The sequence below is a fragment of the Aquila chrysaetos genome, chromosome 8, assembly GCF_900496995.4.
Source record: "Aquila chrysaetos chrysaetos chromosome 8, bAquChr1.4, whole genome shotgun sequence".
NCBI lineage: Eukaryota > Metazoa > Chordata > Aves > Accipitriformes > Accipitridae > Aquila > Aquila chrysaetos.
In genome coordinates, this window is record NC_044011.1 from 34,972,317 (window position 1) to 34,990,882 (window position 18,566).

General features: G+C 37.9%; 1 long non-coding RNA gene across 1 annotated transcript in view; it reads right to left on the reverse strand.

Annotated features, from left to right (window-relative positions):
• LOC115345143 overlaps positions 1-18,566 on the reverse strand; it is a 337,375-nt gene that overhangs the window by 91,697 nt on the left and 227,112 nt on the right. The window lies entirely within an intron of this gene.

Below are 18,566 nucleotides of genomic sequence, written 5' to 3' on the forward strand. Positions count from 1 at the left end.
AATTGGGGGGGGGGGGGGGGCAGAGAATAAAAAAAGTCTCTTTTCAATAAGCTACATAAATCAGTCTCTCTCTCCTCTCCTCTCTTTTTTTTTTGGGGGGGGGGGGAGCGATATGGATAAGGCTGAGTCAAATTTGCCAGTACCTGCATCTCTATTTCCAGGGACTAATCAAGTCTACTTCCCTGCACCACAGCTGACCTGTTTGTAGCCTTAACAGACCTGTGAATGCTGTATTAGAGCATCAGTGCTGGATATCACTGGACATCTGAGGTCAGAGTTATGCATTTGCTCCCACACCCTGTGGGAGGGCTCTCAGCAGAACACTTGGAAATAGCAATGCTTTGAAAATAAATCTGTACGTTAAACAAAGACAGCCAGAGACAGAAACAAAAGGGTAGAAATAAATTGTTGATTGCTAGCTTGCTAAAAGGCTCACCATGAAGTGCTTCAGCAGTCAGTATTAGGACTGGTGTTGTTTAATATATTCATTAGTGTTCTGGAAAAAGAGAGGGGAAGGTGACAAAATTTGCACAGGGCGCAAAAATATTTAGGTTACTCATGATTACAAAAGATTAGAAAAACTAGACAGATGCGCAGCATGAAGACAGATGAAATTCACTGTTCATAAATGCAAGGTAATGCATATTTGAATGAATAATTTTCAAAACTCATGCACAAGGCTAGGTTGTAAATTAACTAACCACTCGGGAAAAAGAGAGGGAGGAGAAACCATGTGCCACTTTGGTCAACTCAATGAAAAAGCGAAAGAATTGGAAGCAGTAGTCAAAAAAGGTAAATGTGATGTTGAACTGTATAAAGAACAGGATGGAAATTAATGCTAAAATATTACGTCACTGAATAACTGGATGGCGTATCCTATCTGAAATACTATACCAAGCTACATTCAACTCATCTAAAAAACCCATAAAGCTGAAATGGAAAGGGGCAACAAAAATGATTAGTGGCAGAAGAAAAGACTGTGAAGATTGGGGCTGCTTACTTTATTGAAGAGAAATAAAAAGGGGACATGAGAGAGTTAATGAAAGTTACAGAGAAGATCAACTGCCTGTTACTAGTTTCCTCTCTTCCTAATGCAACAACACTGAAAAACAACATATTTAAAAAACAATAAGAAAAATATTATTTTACACAGCTCATAATTAACCTATGGAACTGATTGCCACAAGATATCCTTCTGGCTAAGGACTTAATATGATATAAAATAGTTTAATTTAGATGCTTATGTGAATAATGAGGACATCCTAGCTAGGATTAAGATAAATATCTTAGAAAGGCTGAAACCCCTAATGCTTTGTGACAGAAATGAACCATGGGCTGATGGAGATTGGAGAGAAACATCCTCTTTGGGCAATAAAGAATGTCTTTGTCTTTCCTTGAGCAATTTGGTACTAAGTATTCCCAAAAGCTGGATTTGGGGCTGAGTGGACTGACAGTCCAGTCTCACCAGGCACATCTGAAGCAACATCCCTTTGCGCCAACCTGAAGTTGGCATCTCCACTGCCTTCACTGAGGCCGGAATGTCAGACTTTGGTTTTGGGAACAGTGCTGTTTACTGTGGTGGCATGGGGAGGAGAATTTGGGATATGAGAATGAGAACTGAGTGACTTAAGAGCAGATTAATACCAACTGTTGGGTATATTTCAGAGGGGGGAAAACAGTGTTTTCTACTTTATGCCACCAAACCTGTTCAGGTTTTCTAATTTGCTTAGCATGCTCATTTTGTTTAGCAGATAACATCCTGTTAACACAAAAGTATAAATAAAGCTCTATAATCAGCTAAGGTGTCAGAATCCTGCCAGTTTTCAATGCATCTATCCCAACCTCTGGGAGTAAAAAAAGAGGGAAAAAGTTTAGTAATGATAAAAAAGAAAAGCTATCACTGCCTAAATCCCTCTGAACAGGAACCTGATCTCTTGGGTACATTTGCAAAACCTGAACTGGAGCTTCACAGAAGCTTTCTGTAAAAATCACTTGGTTTAAAATATGGCCCACCCAAGTTCAAACAGTTTTTTTTTCCAGTTAAGGAAATGTCCGTAGTACAGAACTAACTCTGATTCAGTGATTAATATGTAAACAGAATTTGACTGGCTCTTCTTTTGTGCTTATCGCCAAGATACAATCTGGCACAACAGTTTTGTTTGATAGACAGCCCTGGCCTATGCTTGTCAACTGGCCAATATAAAATAACATTATTACTGTATAATCTCAAATTAGGCTGTAAAATATTTCAATTGTGTGACACACATGATGAGAAGATTTTAGAGTTCTCACATGTTTACATAATTAGCACTGCATATTTGTTAAATTAAGGTATCGCTATCACCTTTATTACCATATCCCTCCTCCTCCACTGCAGTGTCTGTTTCTTGTGTAGCCTCACATGTGTTAACTTTTCAAAGGCAACAGAAAAAGGAGCCTGCGTCTCTGTGAGGATTCTCCTACTTCTGTGCAATTCTAATAAAAGGTATCAGAATACCCACCCTTTCTCACAGCCCTTCAAAAAAATAGCTGCTGAGGTGCAACTCAAGTAAGGAAAAGAAAGCACAAGAGGGAAATGGCCTCAAAGACCTGACTTCAGGTGTATTTAATCCTTCCACTACTGGTTTAAAAGTATTAAGTAGCCATAGGCTATCCCTGGGTAGAAAGACAGTTCAGTGACATCCCTTTTGTAAATATGTAGCTGCTCAGCCTCCTCCTAAACTCCACATTGAAGTCTGCTGCTTTTTCAGATTAATTCAGTTTGAATACTGCTGACTGTCTGTCACTACAGTCATATGTCACTGGTAGCAGCTCAGAAAGCCTAACCCCCTTCTCTAATGTCATTGCACACAATTCATTTTTAAATGCAGTCTAACAGTTTAGGAATACTAGTAAAACAGTGGGGGGAAAGGCATTTTCAATTTAAAGGGTGTGTAACACAGTTTATAACACTGTATTAGATGAGCCAAGCATGTTTCCTTGAGACGGATACATATGGTACAGGTGAGACTTGCAAAAATATAGCTCTAATAATTACCAAGATTGTTAATAAGAGTATGGTAGTTTTAAACCAAGTGGCATATCATTACCAATAATGCTATTTAATTGGGTGATCTTTCTTAAAGAGCTAGGTACTGCCTAGAACAAAAGAATCTAAATCCACCCTAAATAACCACAGTCACAAAACCAGGCTCCACCAGCAATGTTGGGCACCAGGATCAGATTCTGTTCACCCTGCAGGACTACATCAGAGGTTCAGCTCAGTATATGCAGACATTGGCTGCAAGCCGGGAACAGCTGCGAAGAGGGTCACAAAGGTTTGGCTGCAGGGCTCTGACTGGGACCTGCTTCTACAAAGACACACTTGGCTCCAAATTTACACTTACAAAATATTTAAGACTTGTACATAAAATGAAAACTGGACATTTTATGACCCCAGCTGTGCTCACCATCCCCCCTACAGCTTCACTTATGTCAAGGAGGTGGCAAAATAAATGGTAGAATTAGGCCCTGCAAGATAGGGACACTGTCCTTACAAAAAAGTCTGATTCATTTCAAAATAAACACACAGCACTAGCAGTAACCCAACCCAAAGAACTTCAAAAATTTGGACTAATCTTTCCCAAAACTTCAGCTTTCTGGCTTTCTGATTTAATTCCAAGTGCAATAATAAACACACTCCTCTGTTTACAGCTCCATAAATAGTGCCTTGTGTTTTCTGAAACAATGCAGCTCTGGGCTGTCTCTGTGATCGTTTATTTTCTATCATCCTTAAGTTGCCATTTATTTACATTTCTGGAAACAGCTACCCCATGAAACAAATGGCCTGTTTTGTTAAGTCATGGTCAAGGATGTTTCCTTCAACTTATCACATCTAGAAATGCCACAGACAGAAATGCTTTCAGGCTATTTGCTAAGAAAACTAACATAAGCTCCTTATCAGAAAATATTACATTTCCCCAAAAGGTGAACTGTTCTGTCAGTTTTTCAGGCCATGTGAAATTCCTTCTCTGCTGTGACAGGTCACTGAACAGAAGTTGATGGCATACAGTGGTCGCCCAGAATGCAAGCCAAAGCCTTCAGCTACACATGACTGCAGGTAGTGGCACAGAGGCAGCAAGGTTTTTCCCTCTGACACATCTAACCCAGGGGTTATATTCTGGGTTGAGGGCTTTTGCTGTTTCCTTGGGGTTGGTTTGGGACTTTCCCCCCACCTTTCACTTTTCTTCTTGGGATGCCTCCACAAGCAATGTAGATGTAGCACGGAGCTGTGCGTGCCAGCCTCTTCGGTTCACATCCCAGAAGCAGCAGCCAGGAGAACTGGCCCCTTCTAGACGTCACATACCCTTATCTGTTCAAACTCACTATAAGAAAGCCAGAAGAGGAGCTATGTGTCATTATTTCTGGTTTTTAGAGTGTTTTCTGGGGTTTCATCCTACTAAAACCAAAATACTAGCAACTACAGACTGACAATTAAAAGTTTAATGGAAGACACAAGAGTTCAGATAGTGTAGTCGTTTTACTCAACCGAAGCAGCCAATTTCCAGGTAGAGTTCCACGAGTTATAAAGGTTGCTCATGTTCATAAGAGCTGAGCAACAGTCCCCCTGGGATCAACACTGTACATGCTTTGTGTTATACACATTTGCATTAAGCTTATGAACCTTCAGGAAAAGCTCTCCATAATGAAGGTGAAAGCTCTAGTTGGCAAAATACTCTGATTTCATGGCGGTTTAGAAATTGCAGGAGAGGAAGCTGCCCTCCTAAATCCTGACGCACTGGCACACATGGCTGTGTGACAGTGCAGAACACACAGGCACAATTGATTTAAGCAGGTTCCCCTTGTGTGCTTGCAGACATCTGCTAGATGCAAGGTTTAAGATATAGATGAACTGTGGACATTAATAGACAAGGAGAAATCCAAAGGAACAACTGATGAAACCCACTTTTTTTTTTTCAGAGGAACTACTGGTTTTAATCTTTTCAATTCAATTTTTTTTTCTTTCTGTCTATTCAAGTTCAAAATTTGAACTTGAATATTTTCAATGAGAGTATTTTCACTGTGTGATGATGAGGGGCAGTAATTGATAAAGTTTAAAAAAAAAAAAAAAAAAGGTTTACTAGCTGTCATCCTTTGGTTCATTTGTGACTCTTACCACCCTGCCCTTTCCACCAATCGTTACCCACACACTGTTTGGGATTTACTGCTGCAGAGAAGCAGCCAGACTAGGCATTATTATATTTCCTGCAATATCACCAGCTGATCTTACATATTTATTACAATTTATAAAGACATAAATAGCTTTATGCTCTGGCCTCACCCCAAAAAGAGCGCCCATTAAAATACCCATCATTTTCCTGCCAGCCTCCTTTGCAGCAGACTGAGAAAAGGCAGCCCTGTGACAGGAACTGGTCATGGCTCTGCTGGCGGATACCAAGCTGACAACTTCCAAAATCACGGACAACTCATGTTTAAATAGGACCCTCATTTTCATTGCTGGGGCTCAGGAGGATCAGTGTGATCTTGGGTAGGTCACAGACAACAGGAGAGAAGCAATTTTACAGTTTTGTTAAAACTTTCCTTTTTTTAATCATCCATTCCCACTTCAGGAGAGCAACAAACACTCTCTGTTACTAGTATAAATGTCCACTGCAAGATGGGAAGAGAAGAGGCTAGTGTTTATAGCAGCACTGCTATTTGATGCCAAAAATAAGTCTGATGTTTCTATTCAGGAATAGGAAATAACACTCTGAACAGGCAAGTCACTCCCCAATGGACTTTCTTTGAATTTTCTCCAAAGGCTATTTCCTTTTCCTAAATGTGGGAAATACTTCCTGTCTGTGAATAAGCACAACCCATGTGCTGAGAAGAAAATTAATAAAACAAACAAAAAGAAAACAAACAAAAGGACCTTTGTTCTGGAAAGAAGTGGCACCAGCTACGCTCAGGAAGCATAAAGAAACCTAACAGATGAGAGAATAGACAAATCCTATATAGATCCATGTAAGATGATTAAAAGTGCTTCCTTTGCTGTATATTTGGCAACACATGAAATCATGAGTCAGAGATACATCCCTTTCCTTTCAGTACTGTTGCTTGTAGTTCATGAATAAGTAAATGATTAAGAACGCTTCAGATTTGTCATTATCAGACATATTACCCATCACTTGTTTCATTCATGGCTACAGCTCTGACCAGTGTAGAGGTTCTCTATGTCTTCAAGTTTTCTCAGCTCCACTGAGTAGCAGGAGACATTTCAGAGTCCCCCAAACTCAATGCTGTACCTGATTCATATGGATTTATAGACCACCACCTTTAACCGAGACATTCCTCACATGATTCCAAGCTGGATCCACCTATACTCACTACTCCAGGGCTTGGTTGTGCTTGTTGTCTGCATGTACAGTACAGCACCAGTGATCAGGATTTGAAAGAGAAATCTATTAAACCTGGAAATTTCCAAAACAGCTCACAAAACTTACCATATGTGGATGTATATCATGGAAGAAAAAATACCTTTTTACAACTTCTATAAAACCCTGATTATAATGAATGTCTGCTTAATTAATACATCAGGACATAAAGCCATTTATTCTCCTCTCATTTGCTATCATTCTCCCTGTTCAGATTTAATAATGCAAAAAGGTTGCTCAGATGCCAAACAGTAAAAATAATAAAAATACATTCATCATTGATACGAAAAGCAGAAATGCCTGGCAGTACTGCTGGCACAGAGAATACAGCCAAATTTCTTAACTGAAATCCAAGTAGCATTTCACCCAAAAATCTTCAAAACATACAATGAAATATATGATATGATAAATAAAGCAGCCTGAAAAATGCATGGAGAACAGTGAAACAGGTGCCCAGAATAACCATTTTTATAATATGCACACTAAAAGCGGGGGAGAAAGGGGCAGAGAGAGAAAGAGAGAGGAAAAAAAGCTTTCGAGACAGTTAAATTCATGAGGGCTACAGAGCCTCAAATTGAAATTATCTCAGTCTGCACTGATAAATAAAGTAGCTCTGGTACCTAAATCATGACACTAACTATACGTTTCGATTTTTTTAAGTAGTGATTAGGTGGATACTCAGGGGAACCTACTAGCCTTCACAGAGATAACAGACTCAACTTAATATCAACTTAAAAAGAGACTTGAATTCTAACCAATCTCATGTAATGAATTGAAATTCTATAGCTTTCAGAGGAAAAAAAAAAAAAGATAAAAAAGCGATGTGGCTCCATTCTCTAACTTGCTGTCAGGAAATATAATTTGTGCTCTCGGTGATTCACCTAGCTCATATGCAGCATGCAAATTTATTTCCCTAATAATCAGACCTGGAGATTGCCCAAGAGGATTAATAGCATCATTCCTTATGACCGCCAGGATATTATGCACCTCTGACATGGAAAAATTGTGTTAGTTCTACAGAGAAAACGCAAGGATATTTGTCCTGCTAGACAATATAATAGGCTGGTGCATCATCAGATTACAATGTCATTTCAAAAACCTTGAATACAAATAATGTACAGTGGGGGAAATGTTGGTACAACCTCCCTTAATTCAGTAGCCTTGAATTCACGTGTATTTTTTTGCCTGTGGTTTTTTTTTTTTTCCTCTCCCCATTATAGTCTGTAGAACACTGCAAGAAAAAGGCAAAGGTATTTTATATTAAAACCATATCTTTTTGTTTGTTCTTACGTTATTCTTTGAGAATAGCCTATATGGACACTGCAGGAAAAAAATAACATAAAATCCACGGCTTACGGTTTTTCAAAGAGCTGAATACACCCACAGCTACAGTATACTGCATTCCATATGTGAATACAGAGCAATTTATTTGCACAATTGCTTAATTTTGATTCGTGAGTGAAAGCAATGTGTTCTGCGGGCTCTGGTATTCACGTAGAAAGAATTTTAATTTTAAAAATCTTTTAAAATGAGTTGGTCAGGAATTTTCTAAAAAAAGAAATGTTTCCTGCTGTACTTTAGACCAAAGAACACTGCCTTAGAGACAAGACAAAATTTCATTATTATGCGCATGGGAGCAATAAGATTAGCTCCTATTGCTGCCCCTAAGGTGGAGCAGCAGGAGGAACCAATGGGACGATGCTAATGTGTATGTTAATAGTATTCTCCTCGAAGAAGTTGGGATAATTAAACATGTACCATCTCTTTAAGACAGAACTGCACACATTTTCTTCGGATGGGTGTTTACAAGATTTCCAATTTCAGGTCACAGCCATTTCTGAGATTGCTTAAGAAAGAGATGGGAATAACTTATCTTATTCATGTATTCAAAGAACCTTATAAAATGTGCAAAACATAACAGTTTTAAGGGGCAAAACATGCATCTTGCCTTGACAGACCTGCTTTATTATGTGTAGTGTTGTACACTGACCTAATATATTGAACATTTTTAGCTAATATACCTTGTAGGAACCAGCCCTTAATGTGATGGATTTTATAGTATCTCATTAGGGTGTGTTTATATAACCTGATACTAAACACATTTTCAGATTCATGTTCCTTATTAAAATTGTGAGCCGTATTGATTTTTAGTTGAACAGCAACAGAGTCATTTTAATATTAAGAAAGGCTGCTCTGAAGTTATTTTCACAGATCACAACTACTGTGACACAAACAGTGCACATATCTCTCATCTTTCTTTACAGCCTCAATTATAAGAATCAGGATGTGTTACCCCACCTGCTTTTCTATTGGTTGAGCAATTCTCTGCTTCCATTTAGAATGCCAAAAAGCATTTTTATTCATTGGTTTGGGGGGTGTCATTTTTAAATATACATTCATGACAAGCCCCCAAACAGTATTTATATTTTTCCTTACAAAGAACCGTGTGTTTTTAAAAACAAAATACCTTAATGCATCTGCTTTTCGAGTTTCCATAACAAACTGAGTAGCTATAGCAATGTTCACTTTAATACAGCAAACACGAAAACTTAGCATTCTGAGTAGTGTAAAAAAAAAAAGACTTTCACATCCTAATGTCTCCATTTTGTAAACCAGTCTTCAAAGGTAAATCTAATGTCAGCAGTAAATAGAGTGGCTCCAATATTTCTCTGAGGAGTCATGGGGAAATAATGATCTTTGAGGCACTGTAAATAGTTTAAATTATCGGAAGGTCCTTGTAAGAAATGAAATATGAGAATTAAAAAAAATAAACTCAATTTCTTTATTGTGAAGTTAGGGCATTTGGAGGTAGCCCAAATTTTAAATGCAAATATTTAGAGAGAGAAATTATCGCTTCTGAGACAAGCAAATCATACACTTATTCCTGACTCTTATTGATTTAATGAACAGTTTGTTAATATAATACCGTTTGAGAAACAAAAAACAGACATAGGTGTTCATTACATTCCTGCATTTTTTAAATCAACCTTTAAGTCTTCAGCAGGGAAAAGGCTTGAATTTAAATTGCAGCATATAGAAACTACTGGATTTAATACAGCCACTTGTGCGCTTTCAATTTAACTGCACCTGTTACTTTCGCTACAATACGACAGAAGCAGTTCAGGAGTCTCAAGTAATTGCTACATTTGGCCTAAGAAATTTTAGGCCTGAACTGGTTCTCAGAAAACAGATTTCCCTTTATTTTGCCCCTGGCATGCTATTCATTATTAAACATTAAAGTTGTGTCAATTACTTACTTCCATAGTTGATTATTATCCTGGTTATTCTCCCAGCTAATCAACTCTTTTCTAAAACATGTCTAGCAGTGACTTTGAATTGATGTACAGAATATAATTATTTGTGCAAATTCTTTTGTTTCTTGTTAACCACAGAAATTGGTTAATTACCTTAATCCCCCCAACCCCTCAAAAAGAAAGTATCTTGATTTACCAATTTATTTTTAATCAATATTCAGCTGAGCTTTGAAAGTTGACTATTCAGCCAATGTAAGACACTGCATCGAGAGGAAAAAAAAAATTTCATGTATGTCCTTTAAAGCAGGCTGAAAACACCTTAATCTGAAAGACTTTGTTAGCTTTATCAGATCCAAGGCTCTTCTGTTTAAGGTGTAATTATTTTACTATTATTACATGCAAGGCTTTTAACAGAACAGTTGTTCCCTCTATTTAACCAGTAAGTTTTATAATTTATTACATCTCTTCGGTCATCAACTCACTATACAAACAGTTGGTCACCAGTGACCAATTACATTAAGGTTAAGCAACATAACTTTAAATTAGAAATAAGCTAATGTATCTTCATCAAGGGCCTGCTGTGTTTTCAGTGCTGTTTATGAGATGATACTAAATGTGGATATGGAGCACGCTCACTGGGACCAATTCCTATCGGCCTGAAAATGGGAAAGTCTTGAGCCTGCTCAGGTCCAGAGCTAATTAATGGGATAACATCTGCTTTACGCATTCTGCTGTAGTAATTTCTCTCTACTTCACTGTGAAGATGCATGGGAAACTATCAGAGAAATAAGTATCTATGCTGAACCATGTTAATCTGTAGTGAGTCTGAAAATGGGAATTTCAATTCTCCTATTATCTTAGGGATGGGCAGAGGGGGGAAGGAAGAGGGCGCAGGGCTTGTTTCTTGGATTATACAATTTCTTTATTTGTAGCATAGGATATATATTTAGTTCTGTTTGCATGCACATGCTTGCATATACACATGCTATTCAACTGCATGTGAGCTTGTTTTGTGTGAGTGCTATTGGGTTTTTTTAAGAAAGAACACAACAGCAGACGAAGATGACCACGCTCCTCATGCAACAATCAATTTTAAACGGGAAGATGGTGAAGTGGTTTTATTGCATTACTTAAAAACACAGCATGAATTGCTAAAGAAAAAAATACAGTACTGTAAAATAGGCTTCAAAAGTGATAAGCCCACTTACTTCTTTTTATCAGCCTGTGTACAACACACAGTGGTATGAAGGGCCAGGCAGCTATTCTGATTTGAGATTTAAATAAATGCAACATGAACGGAACACTGACACCCCCCCCCCCCCCAAAAAAAAAATCAGAATTTTTTTCTGAAAACCCCACAGACTTCCAAATCCAGGCATCTCCTCACCTGAATTTTATCACTTTGTCCGAAAATTACTGAGCAATTTTATTTACAGTGAGATGCATAAAGCTGCATTTGCTTCTGAGTTTTTCCTGGTGAAGTCCTGTAGGGCACAGAATCAGACTGCTGAGGAGAGACATTACATTTTTACGCATGTATGCTTTTGCCTGTGTCTGTGCCTACACATATATAAAATATATGAAATGAATGCACTTTTTAAAAATGTCTATATTGTAAACATAAATATGTATATGTTCACATAAAGCATATATATATACACCTAAAAACATATACAAATATGCATGTCTGTGTATATACATAGAGAGAGAAAGAGAGAGAGAGAAAGCCAAACCAGAAACAGGTATGCACCAGTAAATGTCTGCATTTGGAGTGGCAAAACCAAAAGAAATCATACTGTTTTCTTTATATTATTATTACCTAACCTATGATTTACAGGTTTAATTCTTTCAAGCTAATGCATACGAATGAATTGCATATGAACAAAAAAAAAGGGAGGTCCTTATAATAATGAAATTACATTAATAGTCATCCACCTTTACCTAAGAGGTTATGAGTTCATGTGTCAACTCTGTGGAATATTTTCCATAATTTGTTTGCCATTGTGTACATTCTATTTATTTGTTTGCTACAAGGTATTGAAATATTCAGGCTATTGGGAATTAAATGCTTATTTGACTAACAATGCTTATCTGTAAATTAATGGTATAAAACATGGAGTTTTCTAAAAGGCTGTTACTCAGTTTTATTTATGGAGATACTACTGAGACAAGATTCAAGGTCTTTCAAAGAACTCTAACATCTCAGGCTGAGGGGAGGAAAAATATTATTTACTTAACATTTTTAACAACCTTATATAATTGTGTAAATTACTGAAATGAAATACTGCTTGCTTTTGTCACATGCAAATGACAATTGCACAATGAACCAGGAAGGTACGTTGCACATGTAGTAGCCAGAATGGCTTTGTTTTGAACTTTTGTGTGTGCACGTGTCTATGGGTAGGGAGTTTGGAGAGTGAAGGAATAGGATTTAAAGACCTACATAATGCAAAATTCTTCTGTGACCCATTACATTTGAGACCAGAAAACACATTTGATTTTGAATTTGCTTAAGCATACAAGATAGTCAGCTTCATCACTGTTGCAATATTCTGATTTGCAGGTAGGATTGATAGAAAGTACACAGCTACTGCTCTTTTCCGTTCTGCTGAAAATGTTCCATGAGGCAATACGGTTGTAACAGGGGTGAATCCTCAGTTCTGTTAATCTATCTACCCTGTCAATGTTATTTGAACCCTTATTTTCCTTAAGGGGCTCATTCAGCTGCCCTAATATGTATACAGTAATAATATAGTCATATGCATAATAAAAAAGAGCTTCAAAATTATAGTCAGCTTAGTAATATGCAGTGCTGTGCTAGAGTGATTGGCAACTGTTGATCCAATTATATAACTGGTTGCTTCTTAAAATTCAGGGATATGAGATTGATATATAATGTGCTGTAAAGTGTAAAAGAACTGGACAGGAAATAAGGCGGGTTGAATTTTTTAGTGCTTTGATCAAATTAGAACCAGGTTGATGAAAGGAAATGCCTTGGGTTCTCTGCTTGAAGTTGTGTGTTATACAAAAGGCTCTTGAAATGATCAATTTTGCACATGTCACTCAGTAAGTCTAGAGCGAACTAGTCTCTGTCTGTGCCGGGGAGAATCTCTGCAATGGATCACTCACAATGCCACTCTGCAGTGGACATAAAATTTGGCAGATGCTCAGAAATGAAAGTGATGTGCCAAGGGAGCGACAATCACAAATCATAGAAATACCCTGAATTTGCAGGTTTGTTTTTCAGGTTTCTGCACAGCCCTTACTTTGACTCAAGAAACACAGATCGGGAAAGACAGAAAAGGGTCATCTGGTGAATCCCCCAGAAATAAATGCAGGATTATCTTTGCTGCTGTTCTTTTAAGCATTTATCTAGCTAACTCACTAACTAGCTTTCATCCATTGTAACCCTCTGCCTGTCCCCTGCTTTTAAAACAGCTACTATTATTTATGAAGTGCTGTAGATGTGCAGTGAGAAGCACAGGGACTTTTTGCTCTTATTTTTCCTTGAGGACAACTTAAAAGGAGAGAAAAAAGCGCGTATGAAAAGGCACCTTGCAGGTAAGGCTGTGGTTCTTCTGTCGCTTGGTCTGTCTCTGAAGAATGACTCCATAGTGGTTAGGCCTGTATGAGACACAACCTCTCTGGTACTTTTCTGGGATCAATCTCTCTGTACTCTATGCTACTCAATGTAGTGATTTAAATCCCACAGTTTCAGTCTTAATGCATTAACATTTCAGCTCTCCTCAGATACATCCTGGAAATCTGTCTCCTCATAATTCTTATCCCCAAATCGGGAATCATGTAAGATTTGAAGTGAGGCACCTAACTGAGTCCAGTATACATCCATACCTCTGCCAAAAATATAGTATGGTGATTTACTAATAAGTACACTCAGAGTGGGGGGAAGAGTGGGGTAGAGAAACAATTAAAATCTCAAGCCAGGGTACAACAAAATCTCTTGTGACAACCACTGCAACAGAGAACAGGAAGGAACTACTGAAGGAGCCATCAATATTAAAACCTGCTGAATTTCTGTTACCCTCTAGATAGGACCTGCACAGAAACTCTTTTGTTTTGGCATAATTCCCTCTGCAAGGAACGCCTCCAGAAAACAGGGTTTCCAGAAAGAATATTACAGGACGGCAAGCACTGACGAATCGGTGCAGTAACCTTAACCTAGGCCTTCCAATTCAGTTTTGTGTGAATTACATCAAATTGCGGTGGGTATTTGTGTTGGATGCAGAGTAGTTGAATAGCTGCCCATTTCTACACCAAAGCAGCTCTTTTGAAGTTGATTGGTGTTCCCCAGTAACAGAAACACTGCACAGCACTGAAAATGACAGGACATCATAGTGCAATTTCACTAAAAAAGATGCATGGGGTATTATATGAATAATATTTTTCTGCGTTCCAAGATTGGAGTTAGAGAAATGTCTTTACAATTTGTATATGAGATACTCCTCAACTCTAGTGGCAGACATTCACGAGAGCACACACTAATAAGGTATAATTTGACAATACAGTAGACATCCGTCTTTCCAGTTCTATTATCTGCGAAAGATACAGTTCCTTGTGCCAACTTGGTTGCACAGCAGTAGCATTTTGCTCTGCAGCCAAAAACAAGGATCTGGCAACAGAGCTGAATGCTAACACACTGGGCCAGCAGAGATCAGAGTACATGAAGGGGATGGCACTGCACTGGGAAGAAGGCATCACCTCTAGCACTGCCCACTGGCTGACAGACGGTAACTCTTACCAACTATTCGGCAACAGACATCAGCAAAAGCACGAAATACTGCTGGCTTTCAGGGTGGAAAAGTGAAACCTTCCCTGCGCAGACATACAAGCCTAGCAGTCCTTCTCCAGTACAGGAATGGGAAATGCTCCTTTAAAGGTCCCCTCCCAGGCCCCTACACTGATGCGCTGCAGCATGGTCCAACCGGGCCATGTTTATTCATACTGTCACAGAAACGTGTAGCTGTGGGTCGAGCAGCAGCGGTGGCACTCGAGACATGTACCAAGGAGCAGCGCTAACCTGGGTTTTGATTCTCACCGTGCTCCCTGAAAACACACTATATCATGACAACTTGTTATGTTATGAAAACATAAGAATCAGGATAGAATGAACATACTTTAAATAATAGCTTATTTTGAGTATTTTCCATAATATTTTCTTTCTTTTTCTTTTTTTTTTTTTCTTTTTTTTTTTTGTTAGATCACACTTAATATGATTCCACGACATCAACGCTGTGGATGAAATTGAAAGCTGTATTCTTCTAAATGTGTTCCTAACGTTCCATTTTTTACAGAGCTGCCAGGGGCTATTCTGCATTCCCACAACTGCTACAAATGTACCATATTGTTTTGCGATAAAAATTAGCTATAAAAGTGTGAAAAATGCCAGAGATCCAAATGTGAGAAACAAGAGAAGGGGGTACGGCTTTCGCACCCTTTTAGTGGACATTTTATTTATTTTTCAAATGTAGTAGACATATTTATAGCTACTGTATTTCAATTATCTCTAATTTCACATATTTTATGCAAATTCTAGACATTTTAATTGCAAATGAGAAGGGAACTTATTTTTAAAAGTGGAGCAACACAACATTTCAGATCTCAATTTTAATTCCAAATTTATCTACATCACTGTTAAAAACTTTTAAAACCTCATTTACACTGTGACTTAAAATTAGGTGCAATTTGAAACAAAAACAAAAACAAAAGACCTCCATACCAATTAGTTATATCGCCAAAACCTTTGTCATGCATTCTTAAATCTTTTCCTTATAAATCAAATTTTTTAGGTAGGAAAGTTTAGGAAGTTGAAATGACATTATTAATGGGTGACACATTATTTTAACAAGAGTCAGCAATTTAATAGTATTGTCCATAACTGATGAAAATTAATACATTACCCACCCTATTTTCTCTTTCTGTCTCCATGACTTCAATAACCTAGGGCATGGGTTATTAGCTCAATCCGTGCTTAGCCATCACTCAATTGGAAATTCTTTCAAGAGGATAAACCACAACTCAGCCCTTGGCTGGATAAAAATTCCCACTATACATTAAAAGCATTAGTGACAAATGTCACTCTTTTCCAAGTAGTATTCCCAGTAGCTTACACTTACTGAACATTAATAAGCATATGGCCTTCAATGCTAAATAAAATGTTTGTGACAAAATCAAAACCAGTTGAACCTGTGCTGGTTTTAAGCAGGAACAATTTTCTAATGGATCCTAGAGCTCCAAATCAAACTAAGGCTCTGGGGATCTGATCCGTGATGCTAGATTTGAGCAGGCCACATAGGCTGCATGTGAGACACTGGGTACCTGCGCAAAAACCCTGCACACTATAACCTGACTGCTTTGGGCCCAACCAACCAATAAGACCTGTTTTTTGGTAAATGCTACCTTAAATTTTGCCATCCAAAATCCATCATCTAGAAACACTATTCCCAAAGAATAAAATATAGACTGAAAATGAGCTGTCTTTAAGTAGAAGTACTGGCTTTGGTACCATGCTTTGCCCTCAAGCAGTTACCCCATTCCTATCTTTTACTACACACACACTTATGTTGATGTACACACGCACAATCACGTGTTTAAAATCACAGATGTGCCTATGGAGTTCTCTAAGCTGAGAATCCAGTGCTTGACTTCTCGCTATCCAATGAAATAGATCTTTAAAAGTTCCAACTATTTACTGAAATGCATAAAGTAATTTTATTATAAATGGAAATTTACTGTCTGAAATGTGTGGAGTTTTTCTCTGCTTTCTTTCTATTTGGTAATTTATTTAAATGCATTCAAAAATGCATTCAAAAAATGAGACATAGCACTTTGGTTAAGACATCTGTATTTCAAACCAACATCTTCAGAAGTGTGAGCATCTCTGTTAATAGCCTTTTTATTTGATTAGGGTAATCTGCTGCTGTGCTGTCTTAATCTTTATCCACTACCTTTTAACCAATCAATATTTTAGGGTTATAGATTTGGAAGGTAGATGATAATTTTGTAGATAAACTCTCTAGGCACTGCTGACATGGTATGGTTGCATATTTAATATCTTTTCAGAGGATTCACAACTCCAGCAATGTAAGAATCTGCCCGGAAAAAAAGTTAAACCTTAAATTTTCAAAGCTGTGTGCAGGGATTTGGCCACCTGACTCCTATTAATGTCAATGAAAATTTAGAGGTAAGAAAAGCAATGTCTCTTCCCTCAGATCATTTCTTCTTTGAAAGGAACCAGAGAACAAGAGAGAGGAAATGAAAAGCAACTTCATACCACAGGCTGAGACCAGCAAAGCCTGCTGTTGAGGCAGGAAGTATACAGAAGTTGAACATTTGTTCACTAAATGAGCGAGCATCTCCACACGTATCAAAATAACTAGGTATGAGAAGTTCAGAAGGAAAAAAATTAGATTTTGTGTTTCTAAAATGTCATTAAAATATATATTTTTTAATTTTGCTCAGCTAAAATTATCTGTTGCTTATGATATTAATTTTGCTGCAGATAAAATTAGTTGTCAGACCTCTATTTATGGCCTAATTATGTTTTGTAAGGAAAAAAAAAAAGGGCAGAAGAAATAAAAGAGTAACAATAAAATGCAGTTGTCTACCTTCCAGCAATGGGGGTTCTTAGTGATGCGTTACCTGTGTGGGTTTCACTAGCACTACACATGTGTTTCACACACATGAAACCAGATTTGCTTGGGCTGTTTTGCCAATCTGGGCAGTGCCAGCTTCTGCCTGCCCTCATTTCCATGCCTGGGGACAGGCAGGACAGGCCAAACCACCCTCCCCTAGTTCTGGAAAACTAGGAATCTTGAAATTATTCAAGCCCCTATAAGGGAGCAAGTCAGCAAAACTGGGGACAATGTCTTGAAAAAAAAAGCCACTGTACTTTCTTCTTGAAATGTTTGTCCACTTTGATTCCAGTTTTGGAAACAGTAAATCAATTTTTTATTGGTTAGAAGTGGGTGCTAGGCATGCCACTGAAAAGCTGCAAGACTTTTAAACGAATAGACGGAGTCTTGTGTTACAGTGCACAGATGTTAGAAACTAGCACATTTTGGTCTCATTTCAGTCCTTTCTATGTATGTTGCCTGATCCTTCAGCAAGGAGCAAGTACCACAAACACTGAGAATATTTCTTCATAGCTTTTCCCATTACATTATTCTGAAAATTTAAATAAATTCATACAGCATTCATGTTAATTAAGTTGCAGCCACAATGCCATCTAAACTATAGCTCTACCTGGCAGAGCTTGGGAGCACTGCATATAGAAGACGAGTGAAGAGTGAATCTGGCCTCAGACAGAAGTTGTCCTTTGAAGTGTTCTGTGCAGCATTGCCATGAGATCTGCCCAGCTACATTTTTGAATATATTTGACGAACAAAAAATTTGTATCTGTGTTCATTTCACAAGATGTAAATGTCTCTTTCGTGGTAGGAAAAATTCTGCTCCCTGGAAGTGATTCTAATCTAATCTGACACGTGATATTTGTAAACATACTTTAGTGTCCCAACCTATTTACAGTGTTTACATAAAACCCCCCCGAAATCTCCACATCCCTTGAAAAGTTAATCCAGTACAAATATTGACTGGCTGTCAATTGAGCATTATTGACCTGCTCCGGGACTATGCTTTATTGCCTTAACTGATGAAACTTGTTTTCTTTGCTAAACTTAATTTCTTTTTGGCCCCTTTGGATGAAATACCATTTTCTAGACTGCACCTCTTCCACTCACTGCTATGGGGCTGCCTCTTGCAGTTAGCTAGAGTAGTACGACAGCTGAAGTACTTTGCTGTGTGCAACAGGAGCTAGCAGAAGGAAGACAACAACCCAGTCTGTATTTCACAAAAAGAACCTGGGCCAACACCAGTCCTATCT